Source organism: Panthera leo, chromosome C1 (assembly GCF_018350215.1).
Source record: "Panthera leo isolate Ple1 chromosome C1, P.leo_Ple1_pat1.1, whole genome shotgun sequence".
NCBI lineage: Eukaryota > Metazoa > Chordata > Mammalia > Carnivora > Felidae > Panthera > Panthera leo.
Window position 1 is genome coordinate 111,775,023 of NC_056686.1, and position 12,738 is coordinate 111,787,760.

Here is a 12,738-nt window from a genome sequence, read left to right on the forward strand (position 1 = left end):
ACATCCCAAGAGCCAAAAGAATTAGATGTGGCCAGCTGCTCCTGCCTAAAGGCACTTTGTTTTAATGTGTGTCCCCTGCATGTGCTCCTTGGAAGGGAGTCACTAGTAACCTTGTGTCTGGAAGGATATGGAAAAGAAAGATACATCCTGTGTAATCATCTTTCAGATCTAATCATGCATAAAGCAAGAACTGTTTTCTGCACACATTTCATACATGACTATGGAAGACTGTGAAAGAAGCTTAAAGTAAGTACAAAGTGGAGGCCTTAGAGCCTCCCTTGGCTTATTTTAGTGTAACCATAACAATGATACTTTGTTATGATTCCATTTATATCTAGCTCAAAATCAGGTAAAACTAATCTATGGTGTTAGAGGTTGACATACTGAATCCCTCTGGGGAGATGTCAGCTGGAATGCTCTTGAGGAGTCTGTAAGTAGCTGGAAACCTACAATAGTTGGTAGGTTTCCAGTATCTTCATTTGGGCAGTAGTTACACAGGTGCATACATACGCAAAGCATAGTACATTTAAGGGTTTTAGACTTTCCCGTGTATAATTTATACTTTAATTTTAAAACATAGTTATTGGTGGGGGGGAGGGGGAATATGGGAAGTCAATGGAAAAACACTAAACCAAATGGACCACCAAGACAACAGGCAGAAATCCAGATTGCGTCAACCAAAGGCTAAACCAGAGTTTATACTCATCTTTTCTGTATGCTAAGAGTCAGAGAGTTCTGAAAGGACTTTGTTTTTCCTTCATGGCCTCTTTTAATTTTTCACTACTTGTCCCCCCAAAAAGAAATTTCTGTGATCTTACATGCCAAAAAAAGGTGATTAAGGTCATTATAATCAAACACACAGCAATAAACTTTATATATACAGGTGTGTTTCACAATAGAAAACCTGGAAACCCCAAAAATAAGATAACAAATTTACAAAGCAAGAATGTCAGGGGCAATTAGAGATTTACCTGCAGCATTACATGGTCATAAGAATTGACAGGCAAAATCGTTGGTTGTTCAAAATCGAAACAGTTGTTCAATGTTTAGTATTAAAATTATACATGAAATTATTATTGTATAGTTAGTGCCTAAACTAAGATACATTTGCAAGTCACATTTGAAATACCACTTGCTAATCCCAAAGACCTGTATATTCTAATTCTACAGTTGTTGGAAAGTTAGAAAAACACAGCCTTGTGCTATGGTCATACTCAGTCATCTTGCCTCTCAAAGATGTGGCATGGTGACAGATCAGGGAAGAACAGTTAGTAATCTTATGAATTGATTGTTTCATTTATATTTCTGTAGGAAAGAGAATAATTTATTAGAAACAGTACCACTTCAACTTCATTTAACTTTCGCAGATAAAATCATTAGTTTATTTTGGAATGAGCACAACGGAAATGATGACTCCCATCAGATGGAAATCTCTCACCACATGGAAATTAACAAGAATGTATTACCAAATAAAACTTTATACATATCTGGCTCTTTACACTTTTCAGAATTTCTGCATTTTACACTCCCTCATTGATCTTCATAATAAGAGCATGTAACAGATAGATGTACAGAGAACAGATGTAATCTCTTCTCCACATGTTTGAGAAAACTAAGGCTGATGTGTTGAGCCTGGAAGGACTATAAGGAGGTTCACATCCTTGGTGATTTCTATCTTGTCAATTACACTTCACAACTGTTTTTGCTGTTTTTGTGTTACTGTCTTTATTAATGACATAAAAATTTCTTTTTAAAAAATAATGTTTATGTATTTATTTGAGAGAGGGAGTGTGCATGTGCACAAGTGGGGAAGGGGCAGAGAGAGAGGGAGAGAGAACAAGCAGGCTCTGTTCTGTCAGCCTGGAGCCTGAGGTGGGACTCAATCTCATGAACTGAACTGTGAGATCATGACCTGAGCTGAAATCAAGAATCAGTTGCCTAACTGACTGAGCCACTCAGGAAACCCGACATAAAAAAAATGTCTTAAGGGAAATAAAAATTATTACATTTGGCAGAAAAAACATAAATAGAATCTTTTGCTAATTTATATTCCCATGTGTATTTGGCACATAAAGTTAAGGTGAAAGTCACAAGATATATTTTGGCTTTAAAAAAAGGAATCTTCTACATTCTTTAGTGACTGGAAGGTTATCATGGTGACCCGTAGTGTCTAATTTCATTCCTGATTCACAGGATGTCTGGGTGGCTCAGCCAGTTAAGTGGCTGACTCTTGATTTTGGTTTAGATCATGGTCTCACAGTCTTGAGTTTGAGCCCCGCTTCAAGCTTTGGGCTCACAGCACAGAGCCTGCTTGGGATCCTCTGTCTTCCTCTTCCTGCCCCTCCCCCAATCATGCTTGCATGCTCTCTCTCTTTCAAAATTAAATTAACATTAAAAAATATTTAATTTCATCCCTGATTCATTCTTTCACTGCTCTCCCATCAACTTGAAAGTTTACTTCCACTTCTTATAGTGAAGGTGGTCTACCTATGAATTGTTGGAACCCCAGAAACAGAATTCTGAATCTTGGATACATTATGACTTTGGGAATCTATGGGAGTCAAAGCTGCTTGCCTCCCCAACCCCCCTCCCAATTAACACAGATAAGTACACAAGAAGCAGGGTACAGTGCTAATGGCTAACAGCCACCAATTAGTGGTGCAATGAGGAGGTGGACTCCAGAGTCCAGAGGCTGAAGGTTTAAATTCTGACTCCACTTGGGAAGCCCTGATGAATTGCCTGCCTGTCTCAGCCATCTGCAAAATGGAAAATATTAATAATTATTTGCAGGATTGCCAGGAAAAATTAAATGTGGAAAATATATGCAAAGTGCCTAGAACACTCTAGAAATGACACCTATTATAACAGGTGGGATAGGAACATTAACTATCGGAGGTATAAAATAAAAGAACTTCAGGTAATAAAGATAGAAACTGTTGTTCAAGGACAAAGAAGATCAGCTACTTTCCCAGTCTCTCTTGCTACCCCATAATGACTAAATAATCTTTGTTTCCATAATGTCATGTTTGCATAGCTCTCTGATTGCAAGCACCACATAATTGCAAAATGACTGTGTTAATGGAAGATTTAGATCATTTTTAAAAAAGTAAAGTTTTCACATTTTGCATCTAAATTCATTGATTATGCATAAAGAGGTCAGGAAAGCCTTGTGGCTTTATTAAATTGATCGGCATCTAATAACTTAATTATCTACAGAAACAGATGTTACTTCAACTGAAAACAAATTATCTTATACACAGGGAAGAAAATTAAAGCATCGAACACTGTGGAGATCTGTAAAATGACCACATTGAGGTTAAAAGGAGAGAGAAACAACAAAACATCAGGATTCCTGATTCGGACTCCACTTTGTTTAATGTGCTCCAAATGGTTTTCATCTTGAATACTTTTTATATCTCATTTGACTCCAGTTTAGGGGATTGTGCCTGCACATATACGCATACACAAACACACACACACATGCACGCACGCACACACACACACACACACACACACGGGTTTTTGTGCTATTGAAATCTAGGAGGAGATACTGAGGTATTTGCTCCTTTCAGGTACCTGACTGAATTGTGTTTCTTGTTCTGGGAGAGGAAATAGCATTGCTCAGCTCTGTTGAGCATTTTGAAAATAAAATCCGCCTAAGAGCAACCCCTAACACAAAGAGTCCCCAGAGTTTCTGTCTTTTCTGATGTTCTGGCCTTTGCTTGGAGCACTCGCTTCCAGGTTATTCTTCCGTTGCCCACTGTCTGGGCCTCAGATTCATTGTTAACTTTGGCCTCCAAGAAACACATCAGGACAAGCACTTCTTGTCAATCCACTTTCCCTAGTATATCCTTGGCTTTCCTTTGACACCGAGTCAGGCTCAGCCCATGATAGTGGTTTCTCAGTTCACCATGGACAAACACCTGTTCCGTTATGACCTGGGTCCAGAGCTCTTAACCTTGATAATGCTGAACTTCACTTCCATATTGGGGGAACATCTAGTATGTTTGCCTTAGATTCAAAAGGTAGAATGGGGTTATTTTTTAAATGACTAACAGGCTATAGTCATAAATTACAGGAAATTAAAGTTGAAAAAGACCTTAAATAATTCATTAATTATCTAATTAATGTCTAGCTCCTCTATCATGGATGGAAAACTGAGGTTAAATTATGTTAAATGATGTGTCTCTGAGATCATAGACAGGAAGTCCAACTTTGTCAGAATTAGAACTTGGAAATGCTGCATATGACTGGATTGAGGGCAAGAAGGTGGAGGTGAGAAGGTAGGAAGTCTTCGGAAGACTTCCCCAAGACTAAGTATTGAGGAATGTGCAGATTCAGGAAACAGGGCCAGCTATAAAATTCAAGGTCACTGATAATGGCAAAGATTGACAAGGGCACCAAATGCCACATCTGGGGAGGGAAGCAGTGGGGGTAGAATCTGGAGTTCAGCTGCAGCTAGAGGAAGCAGAGGTACTTGGCCTATCTTTCTCCTCATTAATATTTATAGTAGCTACCACTTATTGAGAAGTTACTGAAGCATTGTTCTAAGTCCCTAATTTGTATTAACTCATTTATCCTTGCAACAACCCTATGGCAAGTATTTTTCTTATCTTCCTTGTACAGAGGAAGAATCTGAGGCACAGACTAGGAGACAGTTTCCCAAGCCTTACAGCATGTCAGGAGATCAGACAGGTCTCATCCCCAGGCATACTAACTGCAGAATCCCAACCCTTAACTGAATCACTGTGTTGCCTCTCTGTATCCCATTGCCAGAATGGGTATCTGGCATGTAATAAACATTTAGGAGCTGTTGTATCTGACATCAGAATGTGCCAGGACTTAGCTTCTGTGATTCTGGAAATTTCACAATGTACTCAAGACCCATCTCCAATCACTGTCCACACCTCTTCTCCCCCAACCTCCCAACTTGTTGTACTATAAATCAGGGATGGGAACATAGTCCAGTGCCATCTAGATTGCCAGCCTGTGAGGCAATTGCCAAAGGCAGTGTAGATAGGTTACTGTACAGCTCATGGATTAAGTGAGTTCACTCTCATTGCTCTAAATGGTGAATGTGGGCTGAAAAAGAGAATTCAGTGCTGAATGAGATTCCTTTTATCATTCCTTTACTTTTATTCCCTTTGCATCTGATTGAGTCCCGATGGCCTTGGCAAGGAGGGCAGGAATCATAACTCTTCCATTTGTGTTTCTTAAGGATGTATTGAAAAGACTATCTGCACTCTACGAATGGCCCAAGAAGGTGAGTGGAGCCCAGATCTCTTACAACTGGGACTTGACACTGAGAGAGAAGCCTTATCCCTCCAGAGGCTAAGAGCTTGGTGCTGTACATTCATTATAAATACTCAGGGAAACCACAAAATCCAAGACAAATAAAGTCAGTCTGTTTTCAAAGGGAAAGCACCATTTCTTTTTTTTTTAATCGTTTTTAATGTTTATTTTTGAGAGAGAGAGAGAGAGACAGAGTGTAAGGCGGGGGGAGGGGCAGAAAGAGAGGGAGGCACAGAATCTGAAACAGGCTCCAGGCTTTGAGCTGTCAGCACAGAGCCTGACCCGGGGCTCGAACTCATGAACCCTCGAGATCATGACCTGAACTGAAGTCAAATGCTCAACCGACTGAGCCACACAGGTGCCCCAGAAAACACCATTTCTTAAATGTTGGTGATTTCAGTTGGATAAGGTCTTCCGAGAACCCCTGCCCATTTTGTAGGAAGGCGTGCAGGCTTGTTGAAGGAAGCCTGCTCTACAAGAATTTACACTCCTCATGGCCAAGAACACTGGTCTAAACATGATTGGTCATGTGATAGGCCTGTTCCTAAGTAGAATTGGGAAGTAAGTGAAGTCGTCAACCATCTTGTCGTCAGACCGATAGAAAGTACTCATTGATGTTCATATTGCTTATGCCAACATTCCAAACATATTTAAAACCCTCACCAATGAGGATAAAACATACTCATCACATTTCTATGAATTAAGTATTATCCCCATTTCCAGATGAGCCTAATGAGCCTCAAACCTCAGTCACCTGACTCTGAAGTATAAGTCTTTCTCTCTATTCCTCCTCTGCTCTTGAATTGCCATATCTACTCCACTGCACTGATGCTGCCTCTCTCTCTGGCTTTATAACTCACTTCTCAGTACATGCTTCCCCTCCCATCCCACCCATTGAACTCATTGCAAGTTGTTGTTCCCCAGAGCTTTCTAAATCCCAACAGCCATCTTGATACTGAACTTGTGTAAGCTGTATAAGTTATTTGTTTAATGAGCTAATTTTAGTATCAAATGAGAGAGAAGGTTACATACACACCACACACTGCCAGCATAAGTGTATCTGTGGGTACAGAAGCTTTAGTTGTGACACATGGTTTTTTGAAAACTCTGCAGGCAGAAATAGCACATAGCCAATCTCTTCCTCTGAACGTTTCTTGAGACAGATAGATAGACACATAGTCCAGTCCTTTGGTTTGGAATCATATAGAAGTATCTTCACCTCAAAAACACTAATGGTAACAGTAAGAGGGGAGCAATCTGGGAAGATTAATAATATGACACTGAAAAAGTATCAACTGTTAATTAATTCAGTTGCTTATCCCTCCAGTCTTTTCCACAAATGATTCTAAATGCCTAACACACCCCAGCCCTGTGCTAGGAACTGTTGCTATGGAGAAGAGTATGATTTTCACTGTCTCATCACCCCCTACTGTGAGTTCACAGATGAATAGGGGAGATAAACATAAACATGTATATCACAGCACAATCATTACTTGCACAAGGAAGCCCAGATGGTCATGGAAACACCAAATACAAACCAAAGGGCCCAAGAAATTTTCTCAGAGGATTGAAAGCAGAACTAAATGTTCTAGGAGGTAAAGGAATTATGGCATTTTTAGGAGAAGGACATGCCACATAGGGCAAATAAATGTGAGAGACTGCTGAAGGAGCCCAGAGTTCAATGCTTATATTGTTGGGGGGTGGTGTAGTTGGGAATGGAGAGTGATAAGACTAGAGAGTGATATTAGCTTGAAAGGTCTCATCAAAGGAGAGGAAGGGGAAAATGCAGAAGGCTTGGTTTCCTGTCCTTGGGGGAGGACATAAAAATTCAACTGTAAGATTAGTGTGTCAGTACCATTTCAGGTTTCATTCTCTGGAATCAGATGATAAGACACAATGGTGGATGGGGATATACTTTAGGGATCACCATTTATAAGAGAGCGGGTGAGAAACCAGGACCAGGCAGGAGAAGGTCAACTGTGACACAAGCCTGACAAAGCCTTTGCCAAACCCAGTAGGAGCTTTGGGGTCCATATGGGAACATAGAAGGATAATTAGAGCTTTACTACTTTGGACTAACTTGGTTGATAATCAGTCATTGGATGTGGGTTGCCTGGACAGATGACCGCTCTTGCTGCTGGGGGTAGGGACTATCTGCTGACCACACTCTGAGTGCCTGGGCCATCAAGAGTGTCTGTGCTGCATAGTCCAGGGGCCACCCCAAACTCCTAGTACAGGGAGCTGCAGGTTTCTTATTTCTTTCTCATGACTCCATGGAACTGTTGAGAGTAAGAAACTGAGGTTCATGAGAATCCAGTGCTTATGGTCAGACTGCTCTTGATGACTTTGTGTTTCCCCACTTCTACCACACTTCCCACTGCTTCCTGAAACGTATCAAAGACTTGTAAGGTTTTCCTGATAATGGATTACAAAATTCTAAATATTTCCAGGAAGGAGTAAACTCAGCATGGGTTAAGATGATTTGGAAATTTTCATGAGGTCAGAATTTTATTAGGCAGGGAGGAATACATCTGGCTGTCTTTAAATAAAATGCTTCCAAAGATAGTAATGCCATATTATGGGACAAGGGTCACATAGTCACTCACTTGAGATTAATATCAAAGCTTGGTAATTATTACCAGGGTCAGAAATATAGGAACCCCAGAAAATAATGTCCAAAGGGACTTGAAATTAATTGTTAAACTCATTTAAAAATCATTTTAAAAATAGCAAGAATAAATTCAGAGTACTATTATCACTTACTCAGAATAGTTAGAACTTCAGTGAGACCTAGTCTACAATGACATTTGCTTTTTAGCATACGATTTCCACACAGTTATTTTCTCCAACATTTATCTGCACTTTCTTTTAGCTAGCCTATATGTTACACCACAGAAGACAGGGTCAAATGGATCATAGACTCACATGTAAGAAAAACAGGTACCCTCCAGAGAGCATAATGATTTGTTCCAGCGAGATGGAGTGGGGCAGAGAGAAGAAGTGTTACGGTGGATTAGCTAATGCTGCTCAATAATTTACCAATCAATTAAAATGCCATTATTATTCTCCTCTGCCACTTAGCTTCTGTGATATTTAAAGGTCACATGGGCGCTATTGGGGAGGATGGCTATTAGCAGATACATGAAAATAGCATTTCCAATCTCTGTAACAGGGCGTCAAGGTAATTTGTGTCCTAGTTCAAGTTACACTCATCAGCACACAAGGGCAGATGTTTGACAAATGTAGTATACTAAAGGAAATGAGAAGAAGAAAAAGTACTTGAAGCCCTGATGAGGTATGTATGGATAACCAGAGAAGCAAAGTGGCACATGATATTATGTGATCTTTTGGATCTTTTCAACTGGGGCCAGAAGATTTCTGCCTGAAGGGAATCTTCAGGGTCCTCTGTTGAGATTGATTCTGCATCAACATTGGTTACCCAAAAAGTACTTGTCTGACATCATAAAAAAAATTTAGCTATAATTACAAACAATTTATTAATTACTAGTTATTTAGTAAATATTTAATTATTTGGTAAATAATTAGTAATTAAAACATAATAAATGATTATGAATACATAGTTGGCTTTTATTGAGTATTTAATATTTGTTGAGAGTTGTGTTAGACACTTTGCATGCATATCATCTATCATAATAATAACATAGGTAATAAAGTACATTATCTCCATTTTATAGAAAATAAAACTGAGAAAGAGATGCTAAGTAGCATGTTTGAAATCTCGTGAGTAATAGGTGATGAAGCCCTGGGCCAATATTGTCAAAACTTCACAGCCCCCTTAATGACTTACTTGGAATTGGTACTTTTATGCTTTCCCCAAATGTGGGCTAATTTTTACTCGCTGTTCATATTATAAATGACTTCTAGAGGGGAGCTAAATCTTTGATGTATGTGTGTAACAAAATAATCAAATTTACACCTACACATGCAACATATGTTTAATAAATGCTTGTAGAGAAGACTATGGGATATTTCAATTTGTCCTTTGAAAGGTCGATCAGTGAAAGAAATGGTGTCATGTCCGCACATTCATATACTACTCCTGTACTTCTTCAGTGTTGATAAAAAATGTTCCCATGCTAAACTATTACTGAACAGATGGCTTAATTTTAAAGTTTGGGGCTATCTGTGCACGAACATCCATCTCAACTCTGGATGACAATATAGTATGATTATTCATCAAAGAGCAAGGCAGCACAGCATAGTCACCCATCATTGTTTAGAATTGTTCTTGACTAAAGGGTCTATCTTCTGGAATTATCTCTCTGTATAGAAACATAACCTGAAATTCCCCTCTTCACTCAGTAAAGACTCACAGGAATGGTGTCTCTGAGTCAAGCACAGTGGGATCGGCCACACTGTTCACCATCAGTGATTAATGAGATGCACATCCCTTCAATGCCCTTATTTTCTAAGTTTCTATTCATTTTCCAACTTACTCCACCAGGACATTCTCTCCACACCAGGAAAATTGAGAAAGGCATCCATGGGAAAGGCAAAAGCTTACCAAAGACCTGGAATTTTGAAAATGAGTATGCGGACCAGCTCTACTATTCCAGGACTTTGTGAAATGGTGCAAGCCACCTACATAGGCTGAATCGTAATTTCCTCCTGGAAATAATATCAGCCTTACAGGTTTTGTTTTTAAAAGATTCAATGAGAGAAATCAAAAAGATTCTTGTTGCTTTTCCTTATGCACTCTGGATTCCAATCAAATTAAACTAATCAAGTTCCTTTGAGTTACCACACTTTGCCTCCTTGTCCTCAGTCCTCAACACATATCGCTTCTCCTGTCTCTGAGTCCTTCTCCTGCTTCACCTGCTACCAACAGGTCCAATCAGATTGTAAATGAATTAACAAATCTTGGAGAAAAGAGGGAGAAGATTAAAACTCTAAAGGATTTTTTTAAAAAAAACTCTATTCTGTTTCTCCTACACATTAATGGAATGCTAAAAGCATCTAATGGAGATTTTCATCAAGAAATAATTAGATATTTATCATCTTATATTTCATTAATGGACTTGGTTTTCTTATCACAATATTTTAATTGACATTTAAAAATATCCTCATTACACAGTATTTCAAATTGTGGCTGAAATAGTCTGTATGGAGTGCCTCTGTCATTTTAAGGTGAAGATAGAAACTTGAAAAACCATTTGAATTTCTAATTGAAAAATAATTGGGTTTGAAAGAAGGGAATTATGATAATCATTAGGTGTGATAAAATGGGGGTTGATGCTGAATTTTCAATTATGAATATAAAGTGTAATATCAAGAATGTGCTGGAGAGCAACTTTTATGTTCAATGCTTGTGTTTTACAGACCCCCAAAATGAGAGCTTATATGAGAGATCAGACAACAGAAGAAGGCTCTGGGGATTATGGTAACATTTTACCATCTAGAAAATTCTAAAGGGTAAGGATGAAGACTTTTTATTGATCAAAATCTTTTTTTAAGCCTGAAAACAATTAGGGTAATTTCTAATGTCAAAGAGATTTGAAGTGAAGCCCCTGAAGGATACTCCTTCCACTACCGCATTCCCATTTCATGGGGTCAGAACAAGAGGTTGCAAGGCCTGATGTCTTCAGTCCTTCCCTGACCCACAGAATACTTCTCTCTCCTTCACTTTTACCAGATAATAGCTTTATAATTCACATCTTCTGAAATTCACCCTCTGAGGTTTTTTGTTTGTTTGTTTGTTTGTTTTGTATATTCACAGAATTGGGCAACCAACACCACTATCTAATTTCAGAAATTTTCATCTCCCCCCAAAAGACACCCTGAACTCATTAGCAGTCCATCTCAATTTGCCCCTCCCCATCCTCTGAAAACCACCAATCCATACTGTTTCTATGGTTTGCCTAGTCTGACCATTTAGTATAAATGGAATCATATAGTACAGGGCTCTTTTGTATCTGGATTCTTCCCTGCAGCATAATGTTTTCAAGGATTATCTATCTTATGGCATATATCAGTATTTTATTCCTTTTGTTTGTTTGCTTTTTAAGTGTAGTTGACACACGATGTTACATTAGTTTCAGGTGTACAACATACATCGATTCAATAACTTTATACCTTCTGCTATGCCATTTTTTTATGTTAGTCATCATAGTGGGTGTGAAGAAATATTTCATTGGGATTTTGATTTGCGTTTCCCTGACTAATGATAGTGAGCATCTTCTCCTCAGATTATTTGTCATTTGTAGACGTTCTTTGAAGAAATATCTATTCAAGTCCTTTGCCCATATTTAAATTGGATTATTTGCAAAAGTTCTTTGTTCTGAAAACTTGTATGATTTGTAAATATTTCCTCGCATTCTGTAAATTGACTTTTCAATTTGACTATTTTTTGATGGTACAGTACAAAATTTTTAAATTTTAATGAGGTTCAACTTACCTATATTTTCTTTGGTAAATATACTCTTAGTGTTGCATCTTAAGGGTCCATAACTTAATCCAACATCCCAACAGCCCTGTTTTTTTTCTAAGACTTTTTTTAGTTTTGCACTTGCATTTATTTCTATGAGCCATGTTGTTGTTTTCGCATATGATATAAAGTAAGAGTTGAGCTGTATTCATTTATACACAAATATCTAGTCATCTCAGTACCATTTCTTAAAAAGACATTTCATTTTCCTGACACCCTTATTGAAAATCAATTGCCATAAACTTAAGAGTTTATTTATTTTTGGACTCTCAATTATATTCTATTGATCTACATATCTAGCCTTATGCCAGTACCACATTGCCTTGGCTACTATAGCTTTATAAGTTTTTAAATTGGGAAGTATGGATCATCCAAACTTTGTCCTTTTTTAAAGATTGTTCTAGCTATTTTGGGCCCATTGTATTCCCGTATGAATTTTTCATATGAATTTTCACATGAATATATTACTTTCTGCACAAACCTCAGCCAAGATTTTGATAGAGAATATATATATGTTGAATCTGTAGATTAGTGTTGGAGGACTGACATCTCAACAGAATTTTTACTTCTCTTCTAAAACCATGGATGTCTTTGCACTTATTTAAGACTTTTTAAAATATGTCAACAATATTTTTTAATTTTAATTATACAAATCTTGTATGTATTTTGTTAAATATATTCCTTAGTATTTTATCCTTTTGGACATATTTTAAATGTAATTGTTTTCTTAATTTATTTTTCGGATTGTTCATTGCTTAGGTATAGAAATGCAATTGATTTTTTTATTTTGATTTTTTATCCTGCAACCTTGATGTACTCTTTTATTTGTTCTAATAATATATTTTCTGGATTTATTAACATATTCTGTATACAAATTTTTGTCTTTTACATAGACATATGCACATGTCAAGGTAGTTTACATTCTCCTTTCCAATTTATCTAATTGCTGTCACTAGAACTTCCAGTAGAATGCTGACCAGAAATGGTGAGAGTAGACAACC

General features: G+C 37.8%; 1 long non-coding RNA gene across 4 annotated transcripts in view; it reads left to right on the forward strand.

The window, feature by feature from the left end:
* Positions 1–6,785: 6,785 nt before the first annotated feature.
* LOC122227464 overlaps positions 6,786–12,738 on the forward strand; it is a 34,348-nt gene continuing 28,395 nt past the window's right edge. For all 4 annotated transcript variants that reach the window (XR_006206070.1, XR_006206072.1, XR_006206071.1 and 1 more), the window contains exons 1-2: positions 6,786–6,887; positions 10,633–10,725. This is a non-coding gene — a long non-coding RNA (uncharacterized LOC122227464). The remainder of the gene's footprint in view (positions 6,888–10,632; positions 10,726–12,738) is intronic.